The sequence below is a fragment of the Trachemys scripta genome, chromosome 19 (genome assembly GCF_013100865.1).
Source record: "Trachemys scripta elegans isolate TJP31775 chromosome 19, CAS_Tse_1.0, whole genome shotgun sequence".
Classification (NCBI taxonomy): Eukaryota; Metazoa; Chordata; order Testudines; family Emydidae; genus Trachemys; species Trachemys scripta.
The window spans coordinates 9,523,018-9,538,878 of NC_048316.1; the positions used below are offsets into that span (position 1 = coordinate 9,523,018).

Here is a 15,861-nt window from a genome sequence, read left to right on the forward strand (position 1 = left end):
CATCCGCTTGGGTACCGCTTAACTGAACCAAACACTTCATTCCCCTGATGAATCTAAGATCTTCCAGCCCAGAAGTGAGAGCCCCAAAGTCACCCTGGCATGATTTTAAGAGATGCCAAGAACCCACAACTCCAGTTGACTTCAATAGGCATTGTAGGTTCTTAGCACTTCTGACAATCAGCTGGCAATGCTAAATTAATAGAGCAGGAGTGGGGGGAAATACAAAACATACCTGAGAACACTAGAGGAGCTGAGTGAAGGAGTCTGAAAAAGGATAGGGGCAGTAACAAGATGACGGAGGGCCATGATCTTCTCTGAGCTTATTTAACTAAAGGAGACAGTCCTGCTATTTGACTGATTCTCTCAAAATAAAAAAAGCTTCCAAATCCGGGTTCCCTGTGTAGCTGCCCTATGCAACGCTCAAGGGGCCAGTACATGTTTGTTGAGCAAACCCACCTCTGATAGGAGAGGAGATACCAGGATGTTCCTGCTTTGTCTTTGTTTAATCTGTTTTGTTGTCAGGCAGGGCAGCCGGCCAACAAAAGTTCCCCTTGCCTAAGCTTCATGGGCGGACTGGCTTCAGAATTTATACAAATAAAAGAAGAAACTAAAAGTGCCGGCAGCACCGATCTGATTACAGAGTCATTTATTTTCTGGTCGTTAATAATTTGTGCAATAAAAGATTGCATGCCTTTCTGAGTTAGTAGGAGTTATTGGCACAAATTTCCCTCCACACTGGTGTGAGTCTGTGCTTGGAACATAAATTATTAGTTTCTTATCGCATTCCTCTTCATTTTTCATGCTGCCACGGCTAGATCGCCAGAAGCCAACCCCTGAGTCTCGGTCTTATTTTATGCTGCAGGAGAGAAGCAGCGAAGGCAGTTATTCTGTCTTTAATTACACAAACCCACTCTGTAACACCCCCCTCCCTACCTCGGTACTGGCAGGTGTGTGCACCGTATTGTGTTTGTGTATATGTAACTGCCTGTGGAGATAGGCAAGTAACTCTGCCATCCGCCAGCTACATTTCTAATGAAAGCAGCATTCGTTGACAACACTCGGAGCCATGAAATGACAAGCTTCCACCATGCTGCCAGCTTCCGTCAGATATCCATCTGGAATACGAGCGAGACGGTTGCATGTGTGTGTCTCAATGAACAATCCTGCTGGCTGTGGTGTATGCATTAGGGTGACCAGACAGCAAGTGTGAAAAATCAGGACGGGGTGGGGGGATAATAGGAGCCTATATTAGAAAAAGCCCCAGATATCGGGACTGTCCCTATAGAATCGGGATATCTGGTCACCCTAGTATGCATGCACACGCTGTGGGGCAGGGAGCAGGGGAGGAAGAGTATTTATGCACCTCCACTGAAGAGCAGGAGGCAAATATCAGCACACAAACCTTCTGTGCATTCGTTCATTCAGCAATATTATGGGTCCTATACAAGGTGGTTATGTCCCCAATCAAGGGCAAAGAGGTGTGAGGTCAACAGCTGAGGAAAAAGTGGCGCATCTCTTCCTGATGTCCAGAAAGGGTGGTACCATGGCTAAGGAAAAAGAACAGGATCAGGAGACCTCAGTTTCTCCATCTGTCAAATGGGACACTTACCCACCTAAAGTATTTTGAGATCTATGGATGGAATGTGCTAATCATGATGATTTATTTCAAGATACCACATTGACAAAGGTTCTGTGTGCAGGAATGTCCTCATTTCTGCGACACCTGGCATGGAGCAGGTGGTTCTTTGGAGGTAGCCACTGCTTTGGCATATTCCACAGCTCACGCATATTCCACACCAAAAATTCTCAGCCTTCTTCATACCGTGGCCTGACAGTCAGCTCCTATTGATGCATCCCCCTTGGTGGTATCCCAGAAATTCTTGACACCACTGCCTGCTCACCTTCAAAGGAGGTGCTGATTCCTGCAAAAGGCATCGCCAGAAACGGGGTAGTACGTGATGGGGTTGTCGCAGCCATCTGTAGTGTACCCACTTGCAAAGGGCTGATCCAACCCTGCACACTGGCAGAAGAGTGGAGACAGGAAAGGGGATCAGGACTTGGAGTTACCGCCCACCGGTTCAGAACCACTCTTCCGTATAGAACACCCACTGTAACACACTACAGGGTGCTGACCTGGCTTTCAGATTTATGGATCCCCTTCCCGCACCCTTTCCTTGTACTCCACAGGTGACTCCAATCACTCCTGGGGCCACAGTGGAAGCCCTGTATCTTCTCTCACAGATGTTTTCCAGGCCACATACCTGGAATGCCAAATACCTGCTGCCCAGAGCTGTTAGCGGGAGAGGAGGAATGGCAGTCTCTAGCCAGATGTGTATTACAAAGGGCACATGTGCACCAGACTTCGGTGGAGCTGTATGCTGGATATCACAGAGAGTTTTACTCAGCTTTACAGTCTACAGAATGCGATTCCCTTACCATTATGGCTAAGTGTAAGCAGACCTATTGAGGCCTGATGGTATCTATCAATAACAGAATGATGTGACATGCTTAGGGCACCCCTGTGTACATATATATGTTACAAGCAACACATGTTCCTCTATTCTAGGAGGATTTATAACAGTGGGCTTGAGCAGGAGCAACACACACATAAGGGCATAGTGTCAATGCAAGAGTGATTGATGACTCAGTGCTTGGCATGTCTCTGGTGATTATGCCGCACTGGCGAGTCACTGATCATTTCAAAGTGATGTTAATGTCCACAGGGTAGCATCTACCATGTCCATGGTAGGCGTTGTGCTCCAAATGTCCACTCTGAACTGTTCTCATTATTTTTCGAAGGGGCTATCATGGTGTGGCAGCACCAGGGCTCTGTTAAATTGGGCTAACTTCTGCTGGAACAGGAGCAGTCTTTCTCCTGGAGAGTATTTAAAAACAATCTCTCTTGCCATCAGTACATAACAGAGCTGGAGAGAAACACGCTATCCTCCTCAAGTTTAGAGCGACACCCTGTTGTAGTTTAGGAAACCAACATGCTGGGGAACATCCCTTAAGATTCCTATTGAACTGAAGTATTTATTACACACACACAAAACCCCAGCCCACCCACCGCTACATCACTGAGAAATTATGTTTTAAAACTCCCCGCTGAGCTAAACCCATGAAAATAGGAAATTTATGTTGGAAATCTGATGTAGGATTAACTATAGCAGCAATAATCCTGCAGTTATAATGAGCACACTTCAAAAAAAACAAAAAAAGCGAAGGCAAACACCGTTGTTGCATGCGTTTTCGCTTTTCAGATGCTTCCGAAAAAGTTTCAAAGAAAGCCAGGAGCTGGTGTGCTGAAGAGGCCCCACAAACACTCTTCCAGGTCAAGGAATGCAGCATAGCTTGTAATAGCGACCCCCTGGGACAGTCAAGAAGCAATACTGGAGGAGACCAAAGGCAACCCTGTAGCACCCCTATTGGCAGAGAAAGCCCTAATTTGTAGCATATAGCTTCTCACGCCTGCTGGATGCAAACCAACTCTATGCTCCTCTCTGGCTCTCATGCTCCGGGACTGACATAGCCTGTGCTGCCTTATGTCACTAGTCAGGCACTTCCCTATATCCCAGCTTGCACAATACAGTCATACAAGGGACTGCAGACTACACTGCAAATTCCATCCAATCCCCGGTGGCGTCAAGGATGACGTCTTCGACTGGATGTGGGTATCAGAACCTGGGTGCAGTAGAAGGCTCCATGGATGCAGCGAAATTCAGAAAGAAGGATGGGATAGAGCACCAGGCTCAAATTCAGATAAACTGTGTGCACTTTTTGGATCTGGGGTTTTGGTTTGTCCCATTACAGAGCCCAGGGGCCAGTTGTGCAGTCAGGATCCAGACTGAAACCTGCCCAAAGCTCTGGGGTTTTGGTCCTGGCCCATCCCTGTTAACAAAGAGATGGGAAAGGAGAAAAGTACTGGGGCATTTGGTGGAATCCTCCTTGACACTTTGCCAGGTCCTCCAGGTTGTTTTGTGACCTTTGGAGCTATAGAAGTGCTCTTAGGAGCACAAGCTCACCCTGCCTTTGATCAGTTTCAAGAAATGTATCACTCCTTTTTTCCATTTACCCAGGAGAAGTCTCTTTGTCACATATCCATGCGGAATTTGTTTTCCTACCACCAACACTTGCCAAGGCCACGCTTTCTATAAAATAAGATGGCAGCAAGCCTCATCAAAATACTGCCTCTGTGCCGCCTCTCCAAAGATCCACACCTGGTGACATTTCCCCACCCCCTATTCACATCCCTGTGCTGGTTGCCTGAATACCACTTCTCACTGTGAAAGAAGGGGCCATGAACATAAGAACCATCATACTGGGTCAGACTAATGGTCCATCTAGCCCAGTATTCTGTCTTCTGACAGTGGCCAATGCCAGGTGCTTCAGAGGAAATGAACAGAACACGTCATCATCCAGTGATTACTGTAGCTGTTGCCCATTCCCAGCTTCTAGCAAACAGAGGTTAGGGATGCTTCAGAGCATGGTTTTGCATCCCTGCCCATCCTGGCTAATAGCCATTGATGGACCTATCCTCCATGAACTTATCCAGTTCTTTTTTGAACACTGTGATAGTCTTGGCCTTCACATCTTCTGGCAAAGAGTTCCACAGGTTGACAGTGCGTTGTGTGAAGAAATACTTCCTTTTGTTCTTTTTAAACCTGCTGCCTATTCATTTCATTTGGTGACCCCTAGTTCTTGTGTGATGAGGAGAAAATAACACTTCCTTATTTACTTTCTCCACACCAGTCATGATTTTATAGACCTCTCTCATATCCCCTCTTAGTCATCTCTTTTCAAAGCTGAAAAATCCCAGTCTTTTTAATCTCTCCTCATATGGAAGCTGTTCCATACCCCTAATCATTTTTGTTGCCCTTTTCTGTACCTTTTCCAATTCCAATATATCTTTTCTGAGATGGGGTGCCAGATCTGCACGCAGTATTCAAGATGTGAGCGTACCATGGATTTATATAGAGGCAATATGATATTTTTCTGTCTTATTATCTATCCCTTTCCTAATGATTCCCAACATTCTGTTTGCTTTTTTGACTGCCGCTGCACATTGAATGGATGATTTCAGAGAACTATCCATAATGACTCCAAGATCTCTTTCTTGAGTGATAACAGCTAATTTAGACACCACTATTTTATATGTATACTTGGGATTATGTTTTCCAATGTGCATTACTTCGCATTTATCAACATTGAATTTCATCTGCCATTTTGTTGCCCAGTCACCCAGTTTTGTGAGATCCCTTTGTAACTCTTCACAGTCTGCTTGGGACTTAACTATCTTGCATAGTTTTGTATTTGTAAATTGTGGACCCTCACTGTTTAGCCCTTTTTCCAGATCATTTATGAATATGTTGAACAGGACTGGTCCCAGTACAGACCCCTGGGGAACACCACTATTTACCTCTCTCCATTTTGAAAACTGATCAGACATGTTTAAAATCACTGGTGCAGCAGAGATAGGGAGTCAGAGGGTGGCTGCAGTGGAACATGGCCTGTGAAATTTCTGTGGGCTTAGTGACAGCAGACAGTTGCTTCAGCAGCCTATTGGGCAAGTCCAGCAACTGACATGGGGATGGACTTGGACTCCAGCATGCTGAGAGGGACAGGTTCAAACCATGCTGAGAATCCTCTGGCTGGGTGGTCTGGCTGCATACCATTTTCAAACAAGCCTCTGGAAATCTGTCCTGCACCCTTTGCTCAAACTTTGCCAGCACAAGCTGAACAACAACAGAGGAATCACAAGGCGGGATGCTACCAGGGCAGCACCAGACAGGAAGATAAGTTAAACGAAGAGCATGGCTGAGACCCTTAGAAAAAACAGTGTGTTTCCCATTTTCATGTCTTATAGTAGCTAAGATTACAGCATCACTGACAGGGCCTCTCTAGCCACGTTCTGCCCGACTGGTAGCGCTAGGAATATCCTTTCCTTCTCTTCCCCTTCCCTATAACCAATGTGTAGCAGACCCCATTCCACCCATAACGACAAGTCTTTGTAGGTCTATGGCAACCATCACCTGAGGCACCCAAAACACTCGGCAAACACTCATTGGTCAGCTTCCCAATTACACCCCCATGTATTGGGCATGCACAAAAGCTGGGCGAATAATAAATAAATAATAATTATTATTTAGGAACTGTATTACAGTAGTGCCTACGAGCACCCGTTGTGGACCAGCACTACATTGCGCGAGGCGCTGCACAAAGGCCATTTCTCTTTGAATATTCATTTGAATTTTCAAATGAATTTGCTTCGGCCATAACCACGTCCTTGCTGCCTTTTCAAAAAACAAACGGTTACTTGGTCATGAGCAACAATCACAGAAACCAAATTATCATCCTAATCTTACAGACAGAGAAACTAAGGCACAGGGTGATTTATGTGACTTGCACAAAATCAGATAGCAACTTAGCAGCATGAGCCTGGAACACCAGACATTTCTGCCTCCTTACAGCCACATGGCCAGACTGTTTTTAAATGGTGGTACACATCACTGATTGCACTGGGCTCAAACAGTAAGCATAAAATAACTAATTTCTTCTTCCCTTATACATAGATACTTCACTTTAGCTAAATATTTTTGCAAGGGGAACTGCATTTCTCTCCTTTCCCCCCCACTTCTTCCCCCCAGTTTAAGCTTTATACCGCTCTCTTGGAAAATCTGTCCCTGTGCACACACACAAGCTGTACTGCACTTTATAAGGCACTTCAGGTTCAATGAAGTCCTTGTCTTTTCAGTTCTAGCTCTGTGTTTCTCCCTTCCAGGGATCAGAGTTGGATCTTGCACACATCTTCACTGTGGCACTGCTTTTTCCTGAAGTTATGACTCCATGATTCCTCTCCTCCTGCCTGAGACTAGCAACTACAGCAGTGGTTCTCAACCCGCGGCCCGCTTGCTGCCCAATCAGCACACAGCTGCAGCCCATGAGACGTCCTCAGGGGCCATACAGGTAATATATATATCAGGGGTCAGCAACGTTCGGCACGCGGCTCGCCAGGGTAAGCACCCTGGCAGGCCGGGCCATTTTTTTTACCTGCTGATGCGGCAGGTTCGGCCTATCACGGCCCCCACTGGCCGCGGTTCGCTGTCCCGGGCCAATGGGGGCGGCGAGAAGTGGCGCAGGCGAGCGATGTGCTGGCCGCGGCTTCTCGACGCCCCCATTGGCCCGGGACAGCAAACCGCGGCCAGTGCGGGCCGCGATCGGCCGAACCTGCCGCGTCAGCAGGTAAATAAAACTGGCCCGGCCCGCCAGGGTGCTTACCCTGGTGAGCCGTGTGCCAAACGTTGCCGACCCCTGATATATATTGTGTGGCTGCAGCTAGGGTGACCAGACAGCAAGTGTGAAAAATTGGGATGGGGGGGGGGTAATAGGAGCCTATATAAGAACAAGCCCCAAATATCGGGACTGTCCCTATAAAATCGGGACATCTGGTCACCCTAGATGCAGCCCACATAACACACAGAGAGCTGCATATCTGGCCCACAATGGTAAATAGGTGGAGAAACACTGGACTAGAGAGTCAGGACTCCCAGGTTCAATTCCAAGTCCGCCACTGACTCCCCATGACCTTTAGGGCAAGTCACTCAGGCCATAATTTCCAAGCTTGGGTGCCTAAATTTAGTCACCTATATCCAAAATTAAGCCCCAAAAAAGTGACCTGATTTTCATAGTTGTTCAGCACCCACCATTTCCACTGGGGTCAATGGGAGCTATCTGAACGCCGGCTAAAGTTGAAAGTCTCATCATCCCATTCCCACCCTTGCTGGAACATGACACCCCACATTTACCAGCCCAGAAATCAGGAAGCCAAAAATTAATCCCAAACCTGGGTCTTCCCCACAGCTTCGCTGCCACAGCCTCACTCTGCTTCATCTTGAGAGCAGGTCCCTAACCCCAGTACAATACCCAGCACTCAGCTCCTCCGATGCCCAGGAAACCCTAAACTAGTCTCAAGCCGTGTGAGACTGTATCCACAAAAACAACTAGGAGTCCGGTGGCACCTTAAAGACTAACGGATTTATTTGGGCATAAGCTTTTGTGGGTAAATCCCCCCACTTCTTCAGAGGCATGGAGTGAAAATTACAGATGCAGGCATAAACAAACTAGTCTGGCAGCTGACTACAGAAAAAAGAAGCCTTCCTGCATGCCACTCAAAGGGTTAAATCAAAGGCATGACCCTGTGCTTCTGTTAGCCAGCACAGAGCTGATCCACCTTCCCCTAATTCTTTTACCATACCAGGCCAGGGCAGGAAATAAAAACCTTCCTGGTTCCCCTGCTCAGGCTCCAGAACACTTAACATCCTCAAGGCTCCAAGAATTATATACTTAAAAAAAAAAAAGTCTGTGGGTTACTGAATTATATATATTTAATTTGCAGAGCCAGGGTTTTAACTAACCCCACCATGTAACCATTAGGTATAAAAAGTGCTGAATTCAATGTGCATCCCTTACACACAGGCATTCTGGTGTGTACTGTGACTCCCCCGCCACACACACACAATGGCAAAGAAGGCTGGTGGACCTAATTGTAAGTAATAGGGGTGGTTTTCCCCCCTTTTTTTGGAGGAGAGAGGGCTTTACTTAAATAAACAAATCAAAACTATATTTTATAGTTACATCGTATCACAGATTAGATACATAACTGTACAACAGTATAATCTACATGCCCAGTTCTACAACCCATGTGGGGAGAAAGTCTATTCCCTAATGGCTGTGGGACCTAGGAGTGGTTTGAGGCACAGATGAACACTAATAATGTGAACCAGCGTTAAGAGCATCTTCTTCCCAGATGCACCCCCTCACCTTAAGAGGGCTTGGGAAGCAAACATGGGCTGGGCCTGCACCCTCACATTAGGAGGCTTGAGGGTAGGGACAAATAACATACCATGGCCCGGGCCTGATCTCCTCCACCCCCATCCGCACCGCTGGGAGTTGAGGGGTATTTCTGGCGCTGGGTGCAACAGAGTGCAGTGGGATGCACCCCTCTGAGTTGGGCACAGACCCCAGCTGGGCTGGAAGGGGGGGGGGAGACATCCCCCCCAAAAGCTGGTCCTGGAGAGGCAGGAGTCAGCCCCATCTGCCAAGCAGAACCAGGTCTAAGCCGGGTCAGTTCAGGGGATGGGGAACCCCTTTGCAAGGGGAGGTTCGGGATCAGCCGCTGTCAGAACCGAGTGCATGATCCGGACCCAGTGATACCCGGCCCGGCTGGGAACAGCTGGGCGATTCGGTAACAGAAGTAGCCAGAACCGAGGGCAGGATCCGGACCCGCCCGTTCGGTTTGCTGGGCCATGGTCGGTACCGGCTGGGGACTGAGCCCCGTGCACGAGCTAGGCCGGTCCCGGGGCTCTGCGCTGCGGTCCCGGCACCCGCTCGGAGCCGCTTTAGAAGCGGAGCCGAGACAGCGACGAGCCGCCGACACGTTTCAATTAGCGAGGCCGCCCCGGCCGCTGCCTCCCCCGGGGCCCTGCAGCTGCCTACGCGCTCGGGGGGGGGGGGGGCAGACAGAGGGAGAGCAGCGGCCGGGCCTTAAACGGGCCACGCAGGCAGGAGGCTTAAAAGGGCAACAGCACATAGCCCGGGAGAGCAACAACAACACAACACAACAACCACCACACTCACAGCAACACCACCACACATGACACAGCAACAGCCACATTACAATACCACCACACACACACAGCAACATCACAGCACCACCACCACACACACAGCAACACCACCCCAACCACCAACAAACCACCACACACAGCAACAACATAACACATGACACAGCAACAGCCACACTACAATACCACACGCACACAGCAACACCACCACACCTACACAGCTACCACACTCAGAGCAACACCACCACAACACACACAGCAACACCGCCACAACCACCACCAACTACACACACAGCAACATCATCACAGCAATAACCACCACACACAGCAACAACACTACAACACCCACACCACTGTACCTCCACACACAGCAACAACACCGCAACCAACCACACACAGAGCAACATCACAACAACAACCACAACACACACACTAACAATCACACCACAATTCCACCACACACACACAGCAACAACCGCACACAGAGCAGCACCATCACCACACAGAGCAACAATCACACCACACACACCACACAGCCATAACTACACACACAGCAGCAAAAACCCCACAACATTACAACACACAACAGCCATACCACACACACACAGCACCACCACCACCACACACATAGCAACAACCACACAGAGAGCAACATCACCACAACACACACAGCAACCACACCATACATAGCAATACCTCAACCACACACACAGCAACATCACCACCACACACAAACAGCAACAATCACATCCAGGACAACAACCATACACACAGTCAGGGAGAGCAACAGCCACATACATAGCAACACCACCATCATAACAGCGCCACACACAAAGCAACAACTGCACACAGAGCAACCACAACTGTACCACACACACGGCAACAACTGCACCACACACCCAGCAACTCCACCACTACACCTCATCCAGCAACAACTTCACACAGAGGCAGAGAGAGCAGCCACCACACAGAGACCAACAACCACACCAAACACAGCAAGCCAGAGAGAGCAACAACCACACACAGCAACACCACCACACACACAGCAAAAACACCACACCACCACACCCAGAGCCAGAGAGAGCAAAAACAACATACCCAGGCCAACAAACATACCCAGTGAAACAACCACACATAGAGTAACCACCATACAGAGCAACACCACCACCCCATACAAAGACAGAGAAAACAACCACACACAGAGCCAGAGAGAGCAACAACCACAAAGAGAGCAGAGCACAGAGCAACCACACAAGCAGAGCAACAGCACTACAACACCACACAACAACACATATGCACACGCACAAAGCAACAGCATGCACACACATCTGCACAAACACAGCAACACCACATACGTGCACACACAGAGCAACACAACCATCCACACACTGCAACAGCATGCCTGGGCATGCGCACACACACACACACACACACACACACACACACACACAGCAGCAGCAATAACACCAGAGCAACAGTGCACCCAAATGCACCCCAACAACTTACAGAGCAACACCACACACATACCAACAACATATGGAGCAACACACACACACACAGAGCTAACATATAGAACAACAGCAAACGTACACCAAAAACATACAAACCAACACCACACACAAGACTACACAATTACACACACACAGTGTCTGCATATTCAGAGCAACAATTCAAACACACTCAAATAATACATATAGCAAATACCAAATGCAAACACAGCAAGAACACACACATAGAGCAATACCATGCACCCCACAACAACACACCAATAACATATAGACAGAGCAACACCACTCACAGAACACCACCAACACCACACACATAACGCACACTTACAAAGGAATACGACACAAACTCACACAGGAACAAACCACACACACAGGTACACAGCAATAACAAAAAGACAGAAGAATATACAAACAATGAAACCACACACAGAGAGCAACCGAGAGAGAGGAATTAACATTGCATACCTAGAGCAACAGTAACCCAGACACATTCTCAGGGTGCACATAGACAGAGCAACAGCAAAACAGGCATATTTACAGATGTATAGAGCAACACACACACAGGCAAACTCACACTACTCAATATGACACTGATGCCCCCAAAGCAACCAGACACACACTCCTCAGGGAAACAGCACATCGAAAGAGAGCAACAATATAAAGAGACATACACTGAACAACAACAGAGAGAGACAGAGTAAGAAGACACACCAAAAGCACATACCTACCACAACATACATAGAGCAACCACCTAGAGACAGCAACAACAAAACACACAGCGTACCAATACACTTACACACGCAGGCACAGTGTGTGTGTGCGTGTGTTGTTAGCACACGTTAACTACCACATTTTAAAAATCTAGTCTAGACGAGACAGTGTGTCCCTAACTGGTCGAGTTAAAGCTAGGCGACTTTAACACGTATGGCTGTATTGCCCACCCCAAAATATTAAAAAATCATGAGTCAGGCTCACCAAAAATCATAAGATTGGTTTTAAAATTATGAGATTATGTAAAAAAAAAAAGGATTTGTTGTTCTTTTTAATTGCCTTCTGCTTTGAGCCTTACTCCACTGCCAGGAGGATCTGTAAACTTACTTTTTCCTTAAGAATGAAGGCCAAAATCATCACATACCCACTTGACTCCAGGAGCTGGGGCTTTAAGGAAAACAATAATTGTCATGAGACTCATGACAAAATCAGATTTGGCAGCACTGTGTGTGGTCACGCACAGAGCAATCAACACACCTAGTCCAGGGAATGTTATGGTATAGGGATAGGAATCAGACACAGAACCACCTCCTAAATCACAGTCAGAGAGTTGAAGGCCAGAAAGGTTCACCAGGTCACCTAGTCTCACCTCCTGCATGTCAACATGCCATCACACACACTAAACCCAACAACTGAAATTAGACCAAAATATTACAGCCCACAGGAGCATAAACTCAAAAAGCCATGCAGTGCCATCCTTCTCCCAGAGCAGGAGAGTATAATACCCTCCAGCAGCAAATGGCATTGCAAAAGGGTGCCAAATAACTGCAGAATGAGGTCCCAACATCACAAGCAGACAAGTTCCCATCACTTAATCCATGTCTGCCAGTGGGCTCCACTGGCCCTCTGTGAAGGCAGAGGTGGTGGCTGGATTTGGCCCTAAACTCACAGTTCCAAATTAAATTCAAGACTATCCCACATATTTCCCCCCTCCAAAAACAACAACAAAACAGTCTTTCACCATTCAATTACAGGAGAGGGTGGGTGAGGTTCTGTGGCCTGCAATGATCTAAACTAGATGATCATGATGGTCCCTTGGCTTCTGGCCTTAAAGTCTATGGCTCTATGAGCAATAGGTTTTACAAGTCCACCCAAGTGGCTCTACAACGTCAGGTGCATGCAATGACACAAGCCTAGCACCCTCAGGACATCACATGATCATTTTGTGTTTACATTGGCACCCAGCACAATGAGATCCTGGTCCATGATTAGGGCTTCTAGGCACTACAAACAGACAAACAAATAATAATAGATCTCATTCTATGCAGCCTTATGGGCAATATTCACACCTGGTGCATCTCCACTGAAATCAGTGGAATTATATCAGGGATGAATTTGGTACAAACATCTCTCCCCTTTCTACCCCACCCCGTTTGCTGGCTGTGAGTGAAGGGATGAAGTGAGGTGAGTGGGAATTGTTTTCTCTTCTCTTTCTGCTTTTTCCTTAGCATCTGTGAGGGTGCCTCATTTAATCCCACAAAACCCAGAGAATTCAGAGTTAAGACTACAACTCTGCTTTGATCTAGCACATTGCTGGACCTGCCAGATCTCAAGGGAGACGCCCTTGCTTTGGATTTATTTTCGGGCATTTTATAAAATATCTCCTTTATATGACAAAGGGCTTTTCATGTTTCAACAAGGCATTTAAAAAAATCTCACTCGTTTACCAGGGTGGCCCCACTTTCAAAATGAACCTTCCTGGAAATCATCTTGTGACAGGGAAGCCTCATTGTATCTCATTGCAACACCATCACAACTCATCACAAAGAGATAGCATTTCACCCCATGGCATCAAGTCATATATTGATGGGAAGGAGGGGAATTTTTTCCCCACGAGTTTGTTCTGCAGGGAAAACTAACGTGGCAACCTCTTAAAAAAAAAAAAAATCAGGGTAAGGACAGTCTGACATCCCTCCAGAAAAAAGGGAGGCTTATTTTTTTCACAATCATCACAACCCCTTTGCACTTTGTTTTAGTGGGGTTGAGAAAAATGCACGAGGTTGTACATCATACCAGAGCTGAACAGTGGCCATCAGTGGATGTTAATATGAATGGGATTTACACCCACTTAACAACAGGGAGGCATTTGGCCTTGTGTGTTACGCAATACATAGGAACTCGGGGGGCCAGTTAAGCCCTGAATATTGAACCTTAGCTCTAAATACATATCCTGGCTTTGAATGTTTCCAGTCCAACCCTTTTATGCTACTTTAAAATAGTGTCCCTTCAGAATGCAACCAAATTTTCAAATGTAGCCTCTTATTTTGGGAACCCAACTGAGATACCTGGCACCTGATTTTCAGAGATGCAGAGCACCCACAGGTTCCTAATTGACTTCTCTTGGAGCTGTGGGTGCTCAGCACCAATGAAAGTCCCTTCACGTTTGAAGGTGGGTTCCCAAAAATTAAGGCACCCAAAATCAGTGGCCGTCTTTGTGAATTTTAGTCCTAAACTTTTTGTTTTACACTAGAATTAAAAAGAAAAGGGGGACACATACAGACATACGTACGTACGTATGTGCGTGCATAATCTGTCTCTCAGAAAAAAGTATGCAGAACAGAAGGCCTGGTAGTTACCAGGATACTGCAAAGAGGTCTGCAAATATACGGAGATAATATTTTGCAATATGTACTAAGTAAACACTACATGCCTTTTAATAAATGGTATCAGTATGTATATCCAGCCCTCATGGCTGCTCTATTGTCCTAACCCGAGAGATTTTTTTCACTCATACGACTCTAATAGTGCCCGCTTGGGCTAGGCATTATCTAGCTATATAAGCAAACGCAGGGCCTGATTCCCCAGGGCCTGGCCCTTTGTGTAGGTGTTTACAATTATACAGAAGTGTGGCATCTGCCAGATCAGAAGGGTGGCATCGGACACTTACTTTGAACAGCTGTAAATTACTACTCAAAGGGACAAGGCCACAGAGAATGAGGCCCACGGCCCCTGCCTAAAACAGCTTTATATGGAGTCCAAGCTGCACAATTCTGAAGTAGGTTTCAAATATCTTCTCAAAGGTTAAAGGCGTTCAGGTCAGAAGTTTTGGTCTGGCCATTAGAGATGTAGCAACTGGCTATGAAATTTGGCTTCAGATTCCAATTCTTTTGCCTCTGGAGGTTTGAAGGTGTTTGGATCAGGACTTATGAGTCGGGTCTGTCTCAAGCTCATATGGTTACTGGATTAATAACCACCATAAAAAAGTTATTTCAGGTGCACCGTAACCAATTTTCAAGTGATAAAATTATTCTGCCATTTAAATTTTATTCATTTCTTTTTAAAGGGCTAAAGGGGCCTAATCCATATTGTGGGCCAATTGCCTGCAACATTTTAGTACTAAAACTTTGGAATGACAGAAGCACGAGAAGGCTGCTAAGTGCTTGCGTGTGCCATCCTGAAGCAGGCAAACCTTCCAGTGAAAGCTAAGGGTGTTTTGTCTGAACACACCCCAACATAAGAATCCTGCTGGCCTGGGGCAGGGTGCTGCCCCTGCTCTAACTGGTGATTAAAGTGGGAATGAGATAAATGGGGAATTCTAGGGCAACTGCCTGCATGCAGGGGGGAACAAGGGGCCTGACAATGCAGCTCTCACTCAGGTAAAACGCCTGTTGACTTCAGTGGGTTTGCCTGAGTAAGGGCTGTAGGTTTCACGCCCTACAGTGAAATTCACCTCCTCAGTACAAAGGACCTATGCAAGGTCATACATACCACTGAGACCCTAAGCTATAAATATTCAGCTTGGCATCCTGCCAATGTGCCCCCCAGGGGATAAGGACCGGAGGATCCTCACAGCAGCAAAATCCCGCGGCCTCATCCCCCCAACCCACCCATGCATATTCCACTCATGTGCACAGCAGTGCAGGGAACCCCCCCTCCCCAGCGCTGAGGTCTGCACCATGCCAGGAGTGCATACCCTGCAAGTGGTCCCTGGAATCCAGCCCCCGCCCTTGCACAGCGGGACT

At 47.1% G+C, this 15,861-nt stretch overlaps 1 protein-coding gene across 3 annotated transcripts in view; it reads right to left on the minus strand.

Moving 5' to 3' along the window:
* Nucleotides 1-15,861, minus strand: part of SAMD11 (sterile alpha motif domain containing 11) — a 245,313-nt gene that overhangs the window by 217,001 nt on the left and 12,451 nt on the right. Inside the window, exon 3 of one of the 3 annotated variants that reach the window (XM_034753603.1) lies at nt 1,902-2,013. The exons of 1 other annotated variant lie outside the window; for it this stretch is intronic. The gene's annotated coding sequence lies outside the window, so the exon portion shown is untranslated. Of the gene's footprint in view, nt 1-232; nt 276-1,901; nt 2,014-15,861 lie in introns of those variants that run through there. One more of the 3 variants, XM_034753607.1, reaches the window with a different exon arrangement.